Source organism: Aulonocara stuartgranti (genome assembly GCF_965226115.1).
Source record: "Aulonocara stuartgranti genome assembly, chromosome: 3".
Taxonomy (NCBI): domain Eukaryota; kingdom Metazoa; phylum Chordata; class Actinopteri; order Cichliformes; family Cichlidae; genus Aulonocara; species Aulonocara stuartgranti.
In genome coordinates this window covers 34884300-34897125 of record NC_138941.1, presented here as the reverse complement: position 1 = coordinate 34897125, position 12826 = coordinate 34884300, and the positions used below count along the sequence as shown (strand labels likewise).

Genomic DNA, 12826 nt, shown 5'->3' with positions numbered 1-12826 from the left:
TGTGAAAACGCATTGTAAGGGTTAGGGTTAGTGTGAGAGTCTCAATTCGGCTGCATCTGGCTTTGAACGCCTCACCGTGCGCTTGTGTGCATGCTCACACTCCCTGCAAACATTTGCTTATACCCACTGGCAGTCTGACGAGAACGGGCAGAAATAAACAGACTTTTTTTCCTCCCCTCTTTTTTTTTCAGAAGACTTTTTTTAAGGGGGGGGGAAGGAGGGGTACTGATACTTGATAGAGATATGCAATGACAATGTTCACTCCTCTCCTCTAAAAGTCACACCGGTACGAAGAAGGGGAGCGGGATGGGAGGAGGAGGATCAAGACTGGTGGGAGGAAAGAGTGAGGGATGGCAGACAGTGCTGCATCTCTCATGTCAGAGCCTAAAGTCTGACTAGTGCCGACACTCACTGTCACCCAGACTGAAATTAGGATGGGCTTTGACAGCCATAAATCAGGGCCGAAGCAACTGCAACCGATTATAAATGAATTCCACCATTTAATCACTTTTAATCTCTGTTCTCTACAGGTACATTTTTTATCATCCGGTCTTAAACTGAAATGAGATCTAATGAAGGATGTCGGTGTATTTATGAGGACGCTCGTATTAAACAGAGTAGAAAAATCGAGGTCAGGGTATGTAATTCAAAATGCTCTAAAAGATCCATTTTAGACATTTTTTTTTTATTCTTGGCTTTTTCTTGATGTCACTATGAGCACAGCTGCCCCGCCCACCTTTTGGCTACGAGGAGAAGCCAATCACCAGAAAGTTGGTGTAAATGAAAGGCTGGGAGAGCTAAAACAGTTTATGATAAATAAATTGTACAGGGTTTATTTATCAGATAAAATACGTTAAATATCACCGTTATTATTGGCCGGCCCGGAAACAGCGGGGGTGTCCAAATTCAGAGGCTGCTTAGGACCCGGCCTTCGCGGTCTAAATTAAGCCGGGTAGTACGTCACAGGCTCCCTCGGTGGAGTGAAGCTCTGCCGTCTGCTCCTTGCTATCTAAAATATAACCGGGCGCTGGCGTAAACTCTCGACCGTCTCACACTTCTGTTTAATCATTTTCTGTTTGACGTTTATTCAGCTGTGTGAAAACCCTGGAAGAACCCTCCCGAGGGATTAATAAAGTTAAATTTAATTTAATCTAATCTAATAACTTTAATCTCAGCCGAACCGATTTACTCACGAACAAATAAAACAGTGAAAAAGCCAAACAATAACATTTTTAAGTTATCAAAGTGACTTATACATGTTTAACCTGAGTAGCAAAAGACCGCGGGGGTTTGAAGTCGGCTCATATATCTGAAGTTTACACAGCTACATTCTCACCTGAAAATATGCTAAAAGTTTTTTTGCAACCCAGAAAGAGAAATAAGAGTGATATTAAAACTAAGTATCTGGAAACTGGAATTGGCTGGGCTGCGCTATGAATTCTGCGATATGGTTTTTCAATTTTGTTGTCCGGGTGGAAAATCGGGAGAAATTCGGGAGAATGGTGGCTCCGGGAGATTTTCTGGAGGGGCACTGAAATTCGGTATTCTCCTGGAAAAATCGGGAGGGTTGGCATGTATGGTTGTGGCAACATCACTAACCTTGTGAAACACCTCAGAGTAAATCATATCACAGAATATGACGAGCGTATTGAGGCGAACTGAAGAGGAGGACAGGGACAGGTGCTGCTAGGGCGAGACAGACCTCTCTCACGGAGTCCTTTAGTGCTGCAGGCAGGCAAGGTGTTCAAATAGGCACAACTTTAGTTTTTTTATTTCTATATGATGAACCCTGCATTATTAAGTGATAAGAACAAGTAATCTGATGTCCTGTAATCATTATCATGCTATAATTTGAGATACAATAAATAAAATAAAGTATCGGTATCGGATCAGTATCGTCGATACCACCCTGAATATTACTTGGTATCGATCGGAAAGGAAATCAGTGGTATCGCACATCACTACTATTAATCATGGAAAGATAGATTCCAAAATTAAATATAAATATATAAAATAAAAATATACAGCTGGTCCCCAGGTAAATAGGTGTAAGGTAAATAGCAGCACAATTTTGATTATACTGAATTCACCACCCTGATATTTGCTTTCCATGACTGCAAAGTCATAGATGCATATATGTAACAATACATAGCATAAAAATACAGCTTTTTGTTGTTGTTGTTGTTGTTCTCATTTTTTTTTCTTTTACTAAATTCAGCTGTAAGAATTGTAACTTTTATAGAGAAAGGATAAGACCCGTCTTGATCTGACTTTATTGTACAGGTTTTCAGGGAAAAAAAATTTAAGTGATATTTTAGTGGCACCTGCATGTGGAGATATCACTCTACATAAACATAATATGTGTCAATAGTAGATTATTTATTTATCAGCAGTTTGTCCTATATAAGACCTCTGATTCTGATTGGATATAAGAATCATTGGTCGTGGTCATGTGACCCATCACATGTGATTTAAGGTGTCACCCTGCTGTCAGATCAAAATGTATTAATAAGGAAATTCTCCAGTTTACAGACCTGTAATTCTTTTCTATGTTAATTTTATTCTGCCCTGCACCTGCCCCCACATGTTGGTAAGGATGGATTTTTTTCTTGTTTTTAAAGTCCAGGCAATACAAGAAATTACTGATTTGACACATTCTGCCTCAAAGTCAGGCCGTCTGTTCGACACTTCCTCTCAGTCTCCTCGTTTTGTCTTGAAACCAAACATGTCTGGTTATTCTCTGTCACAGGCTAATGAACAACCAGCACAACCATTTGACTATTTTCAATCAGTTTGGGAAACAAACATGTTTTCCTCTGGTTTTAGTTTTGTCTTGTGCGTCTTTAACTTGTCTCTATATTGTACTGTACTCCACAAACGTGACTCAAGTCATTGTGTTGCTGCAGTCTTACTTCTGACCTGAACCACTAGGGGCCAGTAACAGAACATCTGATCAAGATGTGTGCAGCATTTCGACAATACAATGTCAGTATGTACCTTGACACTTCTCACAGTTGGACAGTTCAACAGAAACATGCTATTTCCAAAGTGATTTACTGAGATACACAAAGGCGCCCTGACAGCAAAGAGTGTTTTGTTCACGGGTAATAGGTATAATTCATTGTCGAATCCAGTTCATAATCTCATAATAAAAAATCATAGTGTCTACCTTAATATTTATGATAGACTGTGCTGCAGGGTGAAAACAGCCCTCCTCTCCGGTTTCTGCAGCTAGGCCTGATGATGTGAAGGGATTATTGCGGCGAGGAAGGAAGAGAAGAAATAAACCACGGCATTAATGTTGTGTTGCAAATGACTTCACCTTTGATGCCTCTCCTGTGAGCATTCAACACAGCCACCTCTCTCTCTCTCTCTCTCCTGCTTTTTCTCTGGTGACAAACTCCAGCCTATATGTGAAGTTTCTATAGCAACCCTGTTGCCAGCATGATTTCATCAGTTAATTTCCCCATAGGCTGTCTGACAAAGTGAGAAAAACAAAAAAGACTTTGGGCATCAGGTTGACTTTGCGGGGGTGAGGTCTGCTTCTCGAGTTCCACTTCTACTCAGTGTTTAATTTGCTAAATGACTGTCACTGCTGAACTGTAACCATTGGGAACCAATCGGAGAGTGAGATAACCGTTTTCGATCAACTTAATGACCTATAACCGTTTTCGATCAACTTAATGACCTCACATTCAGAGCGCCGAGGCACGCTGTCACCAGGTGGCACTCTTTTTTTTTTTTTAACTTTTCAATATCACAGCAGTGAAAGCAGTCGCAGCAATGGCAGCAAGGTTGGAAAATGTGTGTTAGGACTCCTGAAGGCAGCGATGCCCCGTCCATCACCTCTTCCCAGGAAGCTCACAGACAGAATGTCTTGAACAGTCAACAGGAAAAGCCAGGTGTTTGAGTGAAGAGGACAGAGCACAACCTGCCTTGTTAATGTCTCCCTGACAGTGGGAGATGCCTAATGTGGGTGGAACACACACAGCCTCGGCTTTGATGGGCATTCGAGGGGGCCGCTCACACGGCTGGAAATCCGGCAGCTTTTAGGCTCTCACTGTGGCCCTAGAGGTCTTTGGAAATGTCAATCATGTGCCCTTGGACCCACATGCTGGGACCTGGGCTTTGCTTTTCACCGGTCCCTGCAATTCTCTTGCAATCAAAAGACCTCAGTGGCCCAGTTCATCGCGTTGGCATTACGAACTGCCTGGAAAGCCTTCTTCAAGTAATCATAATTTAGAGAATCTTGATGGCTGGTCGCCTTGATGAAGTCTCCTTCCCAGTAAAATTATAGTTAAAAAGAAACGTTAACTTTCAGGACTACTACGTGCCAATCCTTGTACTAGTAAAAGTTTTGTCTGTGGGGAAATATGCAAATTGCCTTCATGCAGAGCGTGAAATAAGCAGACTGATAAACCTCATATCTTTCTGTTAATAAGATAATGCAGTCCTATGATAAACAGCTTGCCATAAAGACTGTAAACAGGTGAAAACTTTGAATATGCCTTTTAAAAATGAAATACATCTGCCAGCATTCTATAATGTTATATCATCTTTCTTTTATGCATACAAAGGCCCCACAAGCTATAGTTTTATGGGTGGCGATAGGCTGGACTTGAGTATTAAGTTGAGATTTCTTCACCTTTGTAAAGATCCAGGAAAATTCTATTCAATTTTATTTATTTATATAGCACAATCAATCACAACAACAATCGCCTCAAGGTGCTTTATAGTGTAAGGTAGACCCTATAATAATACATACAGAGAAAAGCCCAACGATCACACGACCACCTATGAGCAAGCACTTTGGCGACAGTGGGAAGGAAAAACTCCCTTTTAACAGGAAGAAACCAGGCTCAGGGCTGTGCTACGACACAGTTGGGGTGAGAAAACAAAAGCAAGTGCCCCCATAGAGGTGTCCCTTATTTCTAGTGTTCATGCTAAGCTAAGCTAAATGGATATTTCACACTTAAAATAATTTTTTACACATATAAGCTGATTGATACAGCTGTCTTACCTTTCAATGAGAAGATACAGCAACGTGACCGTTAGCTTACACTGGAAATAGGAGGAAACATTGATTTCTGCCAGCACTCTCTCACTCTCATTCATTTTATATTAGTTTTATTTCATTCTTAAAAGCTAGAAATTGTTCATTTATGGGGCCTATATGCTGGACTACTTCTGGACCACGAACAGAAACTTTCTGACTGTTATTATGCATGACTTTATGACTCTAGATAAATAAAACCTAATAGTGAGAGGTAAACTGTGATTTCCAGTTGTCATCTTGCATCATTACACTGTTAGCTGCTAGCCTCCATGCTAACATAAGCTAACTCTTTTCTTTATGCTACTATAAGCTAGCTCTTTACTCTTTAGGTGACTAAAGGAAATCACTGATTAAATATTGCATCTACATAGTTTTAGGCCTGTTGAAAGAAATATCTTTGGGATGTTATATTCTTTGAGATGATGATTATTTATCTTTTCAGAGGAGAATTGTCAGACTGGTTTGGGCTGATAGCAAGGCAAGGGAAACGCAAATAACTACTTGTTACAACCAAAGTATGCAAAACAGAATCTCAGAATGCACAACGCTTTGAAGCAGATGGTCTCCAGCAGCAGAAAACCACACTGCATGCCACTCCTATCAGCAAATAAGAGAAAACTGACGCTACAATTCAAACAGACACGCTAAAACTGGATAGTAGAAGATTGTAAAAATGTTGGCTGCTGCAACAACTGGAAAACGACATGATTTAGAAATAAAATCATGGATCTATCCTGCCTTGTATCAGCACTTCAGGCTGCTGCTGGCTGGTGGTTTTGCTTGGCACACTCCCGATCTCAATCAAACCCAGCGCTTTTGGGATGTGGTGCAACAGGAGATTCACATCATGGATGCTGACAAATCTGCAGCAACTGTGTGATGCTATCACATCAATATGGACCAAAATGTCTGAGGATTGTTTCCAGCACCTTGTTAAATCTGAGCAACAAAGGATTAAGGCTGCTCTAAAGGAAAAAGGTACTAGCAGCGTGTACGTTATAAAGTGTCTGGCGAGTGCATGCAATAAAATGATCACAGAGATTGTCCACATGCAGCAGAGGAATTAGAAATCCAACAAGCTGATTATAGTGAAGTTCTGACATTGAAACAAATGATTAATGTTTAGCAACACACAGAAATCCTGCCTTAAATGGCATCGTTCTTAATGTGTCCTTGCATATGCAACCATCCTCAGGTTGAAATGTCCCTCACCGATAATAGCATATTGCATTTGAAACCACCTTGGAAATTATTACAAGAGTATTAAGGTACTGGTAAAAAAGAAACCTCATACACCCACATGCATTTTAAAAGAAAATGCTTTTAAAGCCTCTGTCATAAACTAAACTTACAAACATTTTGATACTTGAGAAAAGTGGCTGCCAGGTTGAAATGCACCAGTAATCCAAATCCAAATGCAGACCAATATTTGTTGCGTTATTGATTTTGCCCTGCTCTTTATTTTTTTATGAGCTTTCCAATTTTCCTGTAAGTTGACAAGAAGAAACATTTATTTGGTTGTGTATAATCACCGAAGCGGCTATTTGTTTCCCCACATATAACCCAAAGTAATCTGATTTATTACAGCTCAATCATTTTATCTATGGCTGGAAACATCAGTCTGGCTCTTGTCACAGCAGATACGACCTAATAAGTTCAGGTAAGAGCAGCCAGACGCTCAGGTAGATATTGATTTGCAGTTCTAATAAACAGCTAAATGTTTGCCTAAAAGTTACTGCTTGGCACACTGAAAGCTGGAAATACAAGTATCCAATATTAGAAATGGCATTTTTTAAAAGAATTGAATGTTTAACCAGGGGCATGTTCTGTAAGTAATAAAAAATGTTTTTCAGGTCCTGCCTGAGGAATCTGGAACTGAAACGTGAACATTTAGCTGGCATTAACAAAGTTTGTTTTTCAGAAGTTTGTTTCATTAGAGACTTTCTTTTCCTTTCTCTAAGCACAATCAATTATACTGAGATCCACCTTTTTAGAGCAGCTAACTTTTTAACAAAAGAAAAGTGAGGAGGAAACTTTAGCAGTCATGCTGTCCATCTGCTTCTTTTTTTTTACCTTTATTTGGGCAAAGATAATTTTTGCCTGTGAGCTGCTGCTGCTGTTTTGTCCTTGAGAAACAGCTGCCAAGGTGCCAAATTACTTCCTGATGAAAAGTTAGTGATGTTGATTCCTCCTTATATACACTAACATCATTTTATCTTTAAAAATGGATCAAATGTGAAAGAGACTGTGAAGTAAAACTATGCTGCTTTTGAAAGATTCAGCACTGAGGTTGCAGGTTGATATATTTATGCTGTGTACGTCCAGCTGTTTATTAATGTAAGAACGGCCCTTTATAATGCACTAGCTGCTGTCAGAAGCACCAATTAGTAAGAGCTGTACCTCAGAAAGAGGTTAAGCTTGCCATTCATCTTCTGGACTGTTCTCAGTAGGAGCTGTTTCTAGAGTCCAATAAAAGTCTGCTGTATTTCGAGGTATCTGCCTCCACTATTCAAAGTCCCCTGACTCCTTTGCCTGCGAAAGGGCCTAAATATAATCATATCGAGCCGTGACAGCACTCCAAACCGAGCAGAACAGACTAGACTAAAATGGCATCAATAATATTTCAGACAAAAAAAGAGGTGGTGGGGTAGGAAGCAGAAAAGCTCCTTAAACTTTTTAACATAAAAATCCACCACAATTCAATCGTCTCATCCAGATGGGTCGGTCACGCCAGGTGAAAGCTCTGACATTGTCAGTGGCTCATCAGAAGAGAACCTGCGCCCGCGTGCTTTCACCCGTGCGGCCTTGACACGCTGTCATCTCCGTCTTTTCGAATGCGGATGGACCTGCCACTCAGCGCGCCCCGCCGCACGTCAATCACTCATTTCAGCCACACATTAATGACCCTCATTATGGAGCGCGACCATATGGCACGGCGCTCTTTGTGTCTGTGGGAGCGCATTTGCCTAACGCAGCCACGCGTCTGCTCCGCCGTTCCTGAAAACAGATTGCGCCGGGGGATGAGGCCAAGCTCTTGGTCACCTCCCTTAGAATCTCATTGCTGTGTTTACGCTGACAGAGGAAATGTGGCCGTGGAATGGTGGGGGCAACCGTAATGGAGTCTTTGCATCTGCTCCAGAATGTCATCCAAGATGTCCCCTTCTGTCCAGCAACAGCAGGAGAGCGAGGAGCGTGTGTGCATGTGTGAGAGGCTGAAGAAGACCCACTAGAAGCTTCTGAACGATACCGAGGGTGCAAGTCCATGTGAAGTTGTCACCCGTTGAATATTAAAAGTGTCCGTCTTCATGAATGTCATCAGACCTAGATGACATTCATGAAGATGGTTGGTTCTGTCGGGAGATAACAGATCAAATTTACACTGCACAGATAGTGATTTGGAGACGGGTCAGCACAGAGACCTGTGTATCTTTTGGGTATAGCCGCAGTTACCAAGTCTAGCTGCTTTGCAGCTCGCTGTCAATTTCCACTCTAAGAGATCATGGAACATAAAAATAAAGCTTTTGCTGGGAAATAACACAAATAAGTGGTTGTACAACAAACTGCCAGATATCTCCACGGCAGCCCTAATTAAGGGATTGGACATATGGCTCCAAAAACATGGCTCTTTGCATTCTTGCAGGAGAGTGCAACGAGCAGATCAATACCACTCTCATGCCTGTGCGATTAGTATGAAGCAACAGCTGGAGGGTGATAGCTAGGTTATAGCAAAAGTTTAAAAGAAAAATGTGTCTGCACGTACCTGTGAGGCTCAGTAATTAACAGGATGTGTGTCCTTTGTGGTTTTCAGGGTGTCACATAGTTTGCAGAGTCTCGACTGGTTGCTTACGAACCAAATGTGACAAAAGTTGAGGAAGTCACTGCAGCCGACAGCCTTTAAGCCAAGCTCCACTAATTGTCTCCAGTGGGCTCCAGTTCAGCACCTACTACAGAAACACCGCGTGGCATCAGTCTACTCGTCTAATTCAAGAAACCAATTCGACATAAAATATCAAACCGTTCCCTCAAAGCCTAAAAAGACTTTGGATTTTGACCATCACAGCAAGATTGGCATTGCAATTCAGACAGTAAAGGCTAAATGATGGCAGGCTTATTCTGAATTTAACCGGTCGTTGCAGATCGCTGACTCTCCCTGAGCCTGGTTCTTTTTAAACGGGAGGTTTTCCTTCCCACCGTTGCCAAGTGGGTTCATTTAATTGCTTTAGTTGTATTGTTGTAGGGTCTTCAGCAGAGATGGGCAGTAACGCGTTACTGTAACCTGATTACTTTTTCAAGTAACGAGTAAAGTAAGGGATTACTATTGCAAAAACGGTAATTAGATTACCGTTACTTTCCCGTAGGAACGCTGCGTTACTGCGTTACTAAAACCGTGATTTTTTGCAAGAATGTCTCACGTGCCACGTTCGTGACAACAGCTGTGTGCAGATCAACAATGGATCACATATCGATTGTGGGAGAGAGTATGAGCGTGCAGCGTTTAAAGCGTGGAAGTACTGACCTTACTTTGAGTTTGATTCCATAAAAAGTGACAAAAACATTAGCGTCCATCGTGCGTGGGAAGAAAACTTCTTTTTACAGCGAAAAAAACCCCCTAAACTTCCAAGCAAGCACTGAGTGCGCAATGACATAATGGGAAACTCAGAGAAACTCGCGGATCCTTCAACTGACCGCGGCACACCTGCACCAGGATAAACCTCCGCCTACCTCAGTCCTGCTTTACAGGTGAAAATAGAGCAACAGGACCGCTGAGTCTTTGACTTTATTTATTTTCTGCTGTGTTTTACTTGCATCTATTTGAAAGAGTGAGTGTAAACACAAAAAATATTTTATTTTATGTGCTGGAATGTGCAGAAAATAGGTTTAAATGTTAAACTAATTTATTCCAGTCAGAGAATGTTGCATATAATTAAATTTTTGCTTGATGCATAAAGTTAAAAGATTAAAACTAATAAAACAAGTTAAAAAAAGAGACTTTTCCATTTGATTACATTTTGTATGATGGATTATGCAGAAAAAGTCGAATTGGGCTGAGAGATCTATCGCTTTATCACCTCTTCAGGTTGTAAATCGTGTTTTTAAAAAGTAACTAAGTAACTGAGTAATCAGTAAAGTAACGGGATTACTTTTGGGGGAAGTAATCAGTAATTAGTTACTGATTACTTTTTTCAAGTAACTTGACCAACACTGGTCTTCAGCGCTTAAATAAAACTGAAGTGAAAATAAAAAATGAGCTAAACTTGAACGCCTATTTTTTATCCATTGATATCTTATGTCAGTCTATTGCGAATAAAGATGGAGTGCCCACCATGTTTTTGCTACCACTGAATCTAAAAGCAATGATAACTTCTGAGGACTGTAATTCAAAAGGTCAGAGAGGGAACGAGGCCCTGGCAGCTCCTCGGGGCTTTGGGAAATCTAGCCTATGAAGAGATGCTTTTTAGATCTTTTCAACTGAAAAGCAAAGAAGTCTTTTAAAGTAGTAAGAAGTACTGATCTACTGGGTTAATGGTAGTAACTTTCAAAAGTGGGGAGAAAGTGAGGTTCAGATCCTTTGCAAAACTCAAATACAGCCTTGGCTTGTCAATAATGAAGCACACGCAGGAGAAAGAGTGGTCGGGGACCTTGAGTATACCTCGGTCTGTGTGTGTGTGTGTGTGTGTGTGTGTGTGTACAGACAGTTTCAGAAAGAGAAAATCCACAGCTCACACACTGCGAGGCTCCACTTTTACCTATTTATTGCACCAGGAGAAATGTGATGTTTGGAGCACACCTGCTCTTCCTGAGAGGAAACCGTTTTCCCTGAGGTTGTGAGGGCCTCCCGGAGGCGTGTCTACTTACGGCTCCAGCTGGTTCCCTGGATGGCACACCTGCTTCTCGTCACCAACCGCTCACCTGCAATATATGAGGAGCGGCTCATCTGCCTACTTTCTCATTTCAAGGTTGGCCTTTCTTCCTTTGCATTTAGTTGCTGGTATTTACCTCCAGCTCTGTTTTTCTTCTGAGCCACCAGTCAGTCATAAGCCAGCTTCACCTCTGGAAACTCACTGGCCGTTCTTTTCACACCACTTTAACGTTGGCCTGCTCTTCTCAGATCGGTCGATGCCTTCGAGTCCATTCTTTAAGTTGATTAAAATTCCTGAACAGAGAATTGGCTGTATGCATTCTGCACTTTCGGGTCTGCCAGTTCTTACTGAAATCATGACCTTTGGTTTCATATTCTGCTTTTTCTTTTCATCCTGTCTAATGCAGCTTTAAGTGACATGGCATTGAAAGTACCATATAGAGTATCTGATCTGTATTTCTGTACAATGAGAGCGATTATGAGGAACACCATTTCTTGGTTTTGATAATAACTGCAGGCAGGGGAGAAAAAAAATGATTTCCTGGTAATGTTTTGCTTTTTCGGTGAATTTCTGCTTCCTTGAACAATCTTGATGTAAAATGGAAAGATGTCTAACGAAGCAGGATTCAGGCCCATTGTGGCCTCACATAATGACTCATTGGTAAGGCCGCTCGCTCTCAAGGAGCTTTTGCTTTGCCATACCTATTTTTCCTCTCTGTCTCGTAATGACCCCTATTTGTCTCCTCATATCCATCTAATGCTGCTTTCTCATGGTGATTTGTGCAAACTGTTGCTCGTTTTTCACTCAAATGTTTAAAAAAGCAAAAAAAAAAGTACTTCCTTTGACTGTGCGCTACGATCGTGGTTATTTTAAATAGTTATTTTTCTGAGAAAGACCAGTTGGACAGTTCCAATTCCCTGTCTATTAATAATGAGGCTCTTATTCACCCGTCTTTAAAGACATTTTTAAAATAAAGGAAATATGAGAAATTAACATCCACCACCACCACCACCCCCGTCACATCAGACAGAGCTTATCTGAACCACCTAATGAGAAGTTGGGTTACGATTACTGTTGACTTGCACCTCGTGATGCCACCGGGGTGTTTATTTATAGAAACACAGAGCGAATGTTACACATTTCTCTCCTCTCTGTCTCTCTTCACTTGGCCCTATCCTCAGAGACAACTTCGTGCAGAGGAGCATCGCCTCCTCTTCTCCGCTGTCAATGTATTCCAGTGATGTGGGATGCCAAGTGGGCTGGAGCACAGCAATCAAAGCTGGTAGAAACACAAACAGCCAGCTGCAAAGCCGGGACCAAACAAACACACCCCGCTTTTGCAAACCTCTCTTTCCCTCTAAGCCGAGAGCCATTGTGCACGGTTTCAGGTGATCCGTTTGACAAGCTAAGTGGTTTGATTAACTGTCTAACTAGAGAGGTTAAGATAAGAACATGCACAGGTTGCAGCAGTCAGCGAATGGCTCTAAAAATGTGGTCTGGGTTGATAACGAATAACAGGACTCCGAAAAGCAATTATTGGGGATAATTTGAGGAAAAAGTAGTTAGTTGCTATTGCTGCTTTGCTTCAGTTTTTTCCTGCACCGAGTAGAAAAAAGTCTTATGCTTGCAAATAATCATCACACCAGAATTAGAGATTTGAGATCTTCTTCAGAGGCTTCAGTTGAACTTCTTACTGTCCCATAAGGCGGTGAGGGGATTTTCTGTCTTTCTCTCTCGCTCTCTGCTGCAATCCACCGTACACAAAAACATGAAACATAAACACGATGACGAGACGCAAAGAAAATTGAAGACGTTGTTTTGACAATGCTTTATTTCACCCCAAGAAAGCATGAAAGGCGATACCATCAAAATCCATCACAATCAGGTGGCAGAGCGAGCGTTTACTGCT

The 12826-nt window shown here is 41.4% G+C and overlaps 1 long non-coding RNA gene across 2 annotated transcripts in view; it reads right to left on the bottom strand.

The window, feature by feature from the left end:
• LOC309703385 overlaps positions 1–9766 on the bottom strand; it is a 30600-nt gene extending 20834 nt beyond the window's left edge. The window contains exons 1-2 of one of the 2 annotated variants that reach the window (XR_014275885.1): positions 9573–9766; positions 8817–9000 (exon numbers count right to left, since the gene is read on the bottom strand). This is a non-coding gene — a long non-coding RNA (uncharacterized lncRNA). The remainder of the gene's footprint in view (positions 1–8816; positions 9001–9572) is intronic. The other variant, XR_014275886.1, reaches the window with a different exon arrangement.
• Positions 9767–12826: the final 3060 nt, after the last annotated feature.